Source organism: Panthera pardus, unplaced genomic scaffold (genome assembly GCF_024362965.1).
Source record: "Panthera pardus isolate Hobbes unplaced genomic scaffold, ASM2436296v1 HiC_scaffold_22, whole genome shotgun sequence".
Taxonomy (NCBI): domain Eukaryota; kingdom Metazoa; phylum Chordata; class Mammalia; order Carnivora; family Felidae; genus Panthera; species Panthera pardus.
The window spans coordinates 26,512,520-26,520,735 of NW_026526788.1; positions in this window are offsets into that span (position 1 = coordinate 26,512,520).

The following is an 8,216-nucleotide window of genomic DNA, read 5'->3' on the forward strand; positions in this document are numbered from 1 at the left end:
CCCTGCTTTGAATTCTGAGTCTCCCTCTCTCTCTGTCCCTCCCCTGCTCACACCCTGTCTCTCTCTCTGTCAAAAATAAATATTTAAAAAAAACTCTTACCTCTAAAATCCACCAAAAAAGTATTGAGAAAGAATTGCTAGTCTAAACGCAATTCCATTAGTACAGTCTTATTAATTAATAAACTTTATATTTTAAGGGCAGGTTTTGTTAACAGGAGAAAAGAGAGAGATCCCATATACTCCCTGTTCTCACACATGTACAACCTCCCCCACTATCAATGTCTCAACCCACTGTGGTACATTTATTACAATTGATGAGCCTACAATGACACATTATCACTCAAAATCCATAATTTACGTTATTTTCCACTCTTGTACATTCTATGGATTTCGACAAATGTATAATTACATATATCTACCATTTTGTAGAATAGTTTCAGTGCCCTAAAAAAATCCTCTCTGTTCTGAATATAATTAAGTCTAGATGTAATTAAAGCTTCACTGCAAGTCCATTAATAAACTTCATGAATCACACTTTAAGTATATCTTAAGTTTACCTTATACATTGACACTGAAAGAGTGAACTCTTTAATGTTTGAGCCCTACTATTCAAAAAAGTATGCAAGAGCTTGATAATCCTAATTAACTTGTGTTATCTTTTATCATATAATAATAGTGCTATGTAGATGTTGAATATCAGATGGTGAACTCAGTTCACTAGACTTAACACAGCAGCTATGCATTTCAGGCTCATTAGCTATAGCTTGAATACCACCAAAAGGAACAGCTATCATTTTTTCCTCACATAAAATGTTTTTAATCCTCAAAATTTGCTTTCTAAGAAATTATATCCAATGTAGTCCAATTAATTGATAAACTGAAATAGCTTGGAGTTTGCTAATTTTGAAGATGACAGAAGTCCAGCTCTTAAGCCATTTGATTGTACCCTGGCTATCAGCCGAACGATGTTATAGCTTATCTACAAGTCAATAACTCTAAGTCACCATCAATTCTTCTTTTGATGATATTAGTAAATAAACTGTCAGGAAAGAGGGATATCTGTAAATAAAATAATAGTCCCTAGTATTCTCTCACCAATTTCTTTCCCTTTCCCCCCTCTGATCTTTCCTGTATTTTATTACTCATTGCCTTAGTGTAAGGTAAGTCTACATCAAATTTAACCTAAGGAAACTAAATATACTTAGGATATTATAATATTATGGTTTTGACAGCTCTGTAATCAGAGTTAGATCATTAACTCATAGTCTAGAAACATGGCCTAAGTCTACTCACATGAATAATGAGAATCTCAGGCTCTGATATCTTTTTTAGTTGGAAGCGTACTATTCAGAAAGGTTGGTTCTAGCATCAGATCGCCTGGATTCACTTATTAGTGGATTCACTTATTAGTTCCATCACTTGATTGCTTTTTACACTTGGGGGAATTATTTCCATCCTCTTTGATTCAGTTTTCTCATCAGTATAAAGATATGATCATAATAGTACACACTTTATAAATTCTCTGAACATGAAATTAGTTAGCATACATAAAACTCTACCTGTCATATCATTGTATAAGTTGTAGCTAATATTATTAATTTATTCAAAAGTTAGAGAAAGCATAGTTTGTTGTTCTGCAAGTTTCAAGAATTCACTATGGAATTAGAGCTTAATTTATTTTTTGTAAGTCAAATATAGGGTTCTGGATATCTTCTGAAGTGCAGGTTACAATTTAATTGCTAATTACGGAGCATTGCTAAAGGTATGCTATGTGAAGTCTTCTTTATCAGTTCTGGATTTTTAGTGTCAGCTACAATCCCTCTAAAAGAGTTGAAGCCAGCCTTTATTTTAAAAGCACGTTAAACATTTCACTGAAATAATTTAATGTATGGGTATTAATGGAATTCTCATGATACAGAAGAATAAATGGGCTGTTAAAAATATTGAAAGAATTAGAGGGCAGTGGATTTAAAACGCCTTCTTCAACTTTCCTCAGATATTATAAATGTAACCATTAATATGCAGTTTCCTACTAAAGTTCAGCATACTTGAAAGATCTTTTTTTTTCTTTTATGACTTAGAAATGGTGGTTAAAATATGTTGAAAGAATAAGCTTTGGGTTTCATATATATATATATATATATATATATATATATATATATATATGAAAGCACTCTGAAATCATAACGGAGACAATTTGTCCTGTAGCTCTAAATTATCTATTTAATTTAAGACAGGAAGAAATTGGCATACAGAACTGGTGTAGAAATGTCAATAAATGTTAGAGTGGATTTTGGAAGTCTTTCCGGTATATAATTAGTAAGTATGTATACATTAGGTTGCTTTGGGAGGATATAATACCTTAGAACTCTATCCATAATAATAACCACCACTTATTAAATATACACTATATGTGAGACTACAAAATGTTACATTTTAATCTTATCTAATACCTCAATAATGAGCACTGAGTTGTCCCATCTAAATTCTCCCCAGCTTCAAGAAACACTAGGAAATTGACGTTCATCAAAATAGACAAAAACATCAAAAAGTTTCTTAGCAGTAGTTTAGTATCAGTGGCCCATTTATATCTGTTGCTGAATCATATCCTATTGTATGTATACCACATCTTACTTTCCTGTTTATCAGTTGACGAGCTTTTGGATTATTTTCATTTGTTTATTGTAAATACTGCTACTATATAAATTCACATAATGTGTTTCTGAGGACATCTTTTCTCTTGGTCAAATTCTTAGGAATAAAATTATTGGGTCACATGAAAAATTTATGTTTAACATCTTAAAAAATGCAAATTATTTTTCGAAGTGGCTTTTATGTTTTTACCTTCTTATCTGAGTTACATGAGGATTCCAGTTCCTCTACTTTTTTGCCAGTACTTGCTTTCATCTGACTTTTTTAAAATTTTGTTTTAGAAAGAAAGAGAGTGTGGGTAGGGGAAAGGAGCAGTGGGAGAGAGAGAATCTCAGTCCCACAAATGTGGAGATCATGACCTGAGCTGAAACCAAGAGTCAGACACACAAACAATGGAGCCATCCAGGTGCCCCTCCATCTGACTTTTATTGTAGTCATTCTATTGGGTAACAACTATTATTTCATTGTTGTTTTAATTTGCATTTCTCAGATGACTGATAATAGTGAGCATCTTTATTGGGCTTATTGGCCATTTGTGTGTCTTTGATTAAATGTATATTCAAACATTATGACTTTTGTTAAATTGTTTATTTTATCTTCTTGTTTTTCACATTGTAAAAATTATCACATATCCTGGATATAATTTCTTTACCAAATATATTATTTGAAACTATTTTCTTCTTCTCTATCACTTGTGCCTTCATTTTCATAATGGTGTGCTTAGAGGGAAAAAAGTTTTCAATTCTGATAAAGTCTAATTATTATTTTTTTCTTATATGGATTGTTATTTTGGTATTATAACTAAGAATTATTTGTCTACCCAAGGTCATGAAAATTTCCTTCTAATTTTTTTTTTATTTCCAGATATTTTTTTAATAATTACAGCACTTACATATAGGTGTTTGATTCATTCATAATTAATTTTCTTTTTTTTTTTAATTTTTTTTAACGTTTTATTTATTTTTGAGACAGAGAGAGACATGAACGGGGGAGGGGCAGAGAGAGAGGGAGACACAGAATCGGAAGCAGGCTCCAGGCTCTGAGCCATCAGCCCAGAGCCCGACGCGGGGCTCGAACTCATGGACCGCGAGATCGTGACCTGAGCTGAAGTTGGCCGCTTAACCGACTGAGCCACCCAGGCGCCCCATTCGTAACTAATTTTCTATATGGTATTAAGCACAAGTGTCATATTCGTTTTATTTTATTCTATGCTATTTATTTTGAAAAATGTATTTATTTGAATAAAGATATATAATTTTCCGAGCATCATCTGATAAAACCACTGTCTTTTCCTTATTGTATTATTTTTATACCTTTTTAAAAAGTCAGTTGATCATAACTATGAAGTTTATTTCTAGACTTTTAATTCTGTTCCATTAGACTATATGCCTCTCTTGGTGCCAAAACCATAGGATATTGATTACTATGGTGTTATACTTTTTATTTCCTCTTATCATTTAATATATTATGGCTATCATCTCAGGTCAATATATGTGACTTTGACTAGCTTAATAAGTCTTTCTGATATTTTTATAATAATAAACAGAATGAATAAATTATAGTTTTTCAAATAGTCTACTATGGTTTCATAAATATAGTTTCCTATGTTTTCTTTTAAAATCTTTATTGCTTGGCATTTAGATGTAGTTTCTAATATTTGGAATTGATTTTTTCATAGTGAAAATTAGAGGAATGATAATTTTCCCGTGAGTATATAAATGCCTCTGAATCGTTACTTGAAAAGACTATAGATTTCTCATTGGTCTATAGTATAAACTTTGTCATAAATCTATTGCTTTGGACTTTTAATTGTTTCATTATATTTTGATAGTTTTTATTTTTTGAACTCATGTTCATCTTTTGTTAAATTTATTTCTAAGTGCTTGATATTTTTCATATTATTGTAAATTATATCTGTTGCTTTGTAGTTCACTTTGGAATATTGCATTATTAATCAGAAACTTTGATAAACTTTCCAATTAATTCTAAAATTTAATCTTTAGACTCCATTGACTTTTCAAGCAAATACAATCCTATCACACATTGAGAGACTCTGTATTCCCAATCCCTATAATTTTAATTTATTTCAATGCTTTACAACATTTTCCAATATTGAATAGAAGTGGTAATTTCAAATAATTTTTCTTGGCTCTGATTGCATATGGAAAAATTTCAATGTTTCACTTATAGTATGGGGTTTTCTATAGGTTTTTTTTTTGGTCAGTTATTTTTCCTTGTTTATTCGTTGTTGTTTTGAGGGAAATATTCTTTTTCCAATTAGAAATTTCTATTATATTGCAGTAAGAATTTTATGAAACATTTTTCAGTCTATTTAAATAAATGATTTTTCTTCTTAGCCTAGTAATACGACACATCTTGATTGCCTTTATTTTTTTATGATAAATCGTGGTGATGTTGAATCCTATTTATATATTGGTGTGCTATGTTTGTGAATATTTTATTAAAGATTTTTTAATCTAATGTTTTTTTTTTCATTTAGTTCATCTGAAATTGTCAATTATTGTCAGTTTTGGTATCAAGGTCATGATTGCCATACAACATAACTTAAAGGGTATATTTTCATTCTAGTCTCCGAAAAAATTTATTTAAGATTTGAGTTTTGTTCTCTTCAAATGCTAGATTTCTGTACTGAAGATGTCTGATCATGGAGTTTTCACTGTAGTAAAATATGTAATTACTAATTTGATACCTCTATTAGGTATAAGATCATATAAGCTGCCAGTTTGTTTCTGTATATACATTAGTTGGAGTAAGTTTGCACACATCTTGTTCTCTTGTCTATTGGGCCTAAAGTGAAGCACTGAAGATTCCTTATTTATTTTTGATATCAGTAATAATACTTCTTTCTCTCTTTTTATTTATCTTATCAGGCTGGCCAGAGTCTTACTATTTTTTTTTTTTTCTTGGAAGGCAGGAAGTTTATTTTACAATGGTGGGCTTAGAGGAGATCATTTTCCACAGGTCTGGGTCCCAAGCATAAGCAGCAGGGACATTTTATAGTCTGTTAGAGTGCAGCAAGCAGGGTGGGAAGAAAATCCCGGAAGGGGAGTCTTCAGGCGGGACTCGAATTTCCCTATCAGTCTTGTAGACTGTCTTATAACAGATTCTTCCTTATCATTCCCCCCTTTGCTGTCCCTTTAACAGGTCTAGATGTATGCACATCTAGACAGATGTATGTAATCTAATACAGATGTATTAGAGGGCATCATCTGTATTTATTTTGGACTAGTCCTTTCTCTCAGTTCCCTGACTTTGGTTGTGACTATTCCCGACTGGTTTATAAAGCAACAGCATTCTTTTCTGAGGAAGATGCAGGTGCCTCTTTTCCCAGCAGTGAGGAGGTCAAGTGCCCATTTGTTCTAGAGGGCAACTCCTGCCAGGGAACTTTTTCTGGCTCTGCAGGGACACTAGGGAGTCGGCCACTCATTAATCCCACAGAAGAAACTATGCCTCCTATGCCAGTCCCTATCCCCGTGGCTATCCCTGCCCCTAACAAGACCGGTAGTAGCCTGGACCTTAAGGCTGAAGGTTAATCTAAGCACCAACTTTTATCTTGAGAATGATTTAGTCTCTTTTTCCTGAAGCTTGAGGCACATACATTACTGCAAGCACTTCCCCCAAATGACATTGGCAACCTCCTTACTGGCAAGGCAACCAGCAGGCCGAAAGAGGTTACACCACATTTAAGCTTTTAAGCCCCCTGGATTCTTCCACTGAAAGTGCCCTGCTCTTACAAATGGGGCCCAGATTAAAGGCAATTAATACCAATAAAACACCCCATCCATAAGAGGAAGGTGAGTGTGAACAGGAACCTCTCACTGTTTCCCCAGCTTTCTGGGGCAGAGTCTTATTAATTTTATAGATCTTTTCAAAAAACTAATATTTGACCTTGTTTTGTATATTTATTGTATCCTCTCCTTTGTATATTTATTTTCTATTTTACTAATTTCTGCTCTATCCTTTATTAGTTTTATATTTTTATTTGCTTTGTATTTATCTTACTATGCTTTATCTAACTTCTTAGAATGGGTATTTAACCTTTTTTTCTTTGCCCTTAAGTTTTTTCTGCTTTTTCTTCAATCACTGGATTATACTGTTTATTAACGGTCAAATTCTCCCACTATAATTGTTAGTTTGTCTACTTTTCTGTAGTTCTATTCATTTTTGTTTTGTGTACTTTGAAGCCATATATTTGGGTCCATATTTATTTAGACTTGTTGTATTTTCCTGGTAAATTACATATATTGTTTTGTGAAATAGCCCTCATTATCTCTTGGCAATATTTTTTAAGCCTTCTATATATAGGGGAAAAATTCAAAATTGATGTTTATAAACAAAACAAAGTCACACCATACCTAAAGTTCCTTCTTTATGTTATAACCAGTGTCATTGAAAGTGACAGCTTCCAACATCCAATTATATTTTTTGTTGTTCCTTCTCAACTGTGGCTGGCACTTAGTGGGAATCTTTCTATGTTTCTGACAAAACTATTAAAAAAACAGAATGCATGATTCAAAATCATAGAATCTTATGATTTTATTTACTCCTGTAATTAGAACTTATATAAACTAGTAAAGGGCTGATAAATTAACTTATCTTTTGGGGGTGAACAGCCTAAGTCCTATTTTGTACTTTGCTTTCCTTGTAATTGTTAATATATATATATATATATATAATATATATAATATATTATGTATATATGTGTTAATATATATATGTGTGTATTTATATATACACACATATATACACACATATATATACATACACACATATATATTATACACACATACACACATATATATTATATATACACACATATATATTATATATATTATATATATAATACATATATTGTATAATATATATGTATATATATTGTATATATATATAATGTATATATATAATACATATATATACATACACACATATATATTATATACATATATATATGTGTGTGTTAATATATATATATATATATGTGTGTGTGTGTATGTATATATACACACATATATCCATCCAGGGTCACCTGGGTGGCTCAGTCAGTTAAGGAGCAGACTCTTGATTTTTGCTCAGGTCATGTTCTCACAGTTCGTGAGATTGAGGCCCACCTTGGGCTTTCAGCTGACAGCATGGAGCCTGCCTGGGATTCTCTCTTCCCCTCTCTGTCTGCCCCTCCCCCACTCATTTACACTCTCTCTCACACTCTCTCTCTCTCTCTCTCTTTCAAAATAAATCAATAAACTTTAATGAAGAAAAAGAAATCCAGTGTTCACAGATAAAGAATATTTTGATACATGGGATGAATTTTACCTTAGCTCAACAAAAATTAAGAACAATGTCTGAGGACCCTAAAATGCACCTTCAGTCCCAAGAAATGTGTATGCATGTGTGTATCCATAATGATTGTACTATTAAATTATCTAGCCACAATTTTTTAACCTATAGAAAAAGGCTATTTTTAAGATGCTAGTAGAACTCATATTTTATAGATTACAGTAAGGGGTCATTCCCCTAAAAGGAAAATTAGTGTGTATCATTTTCAT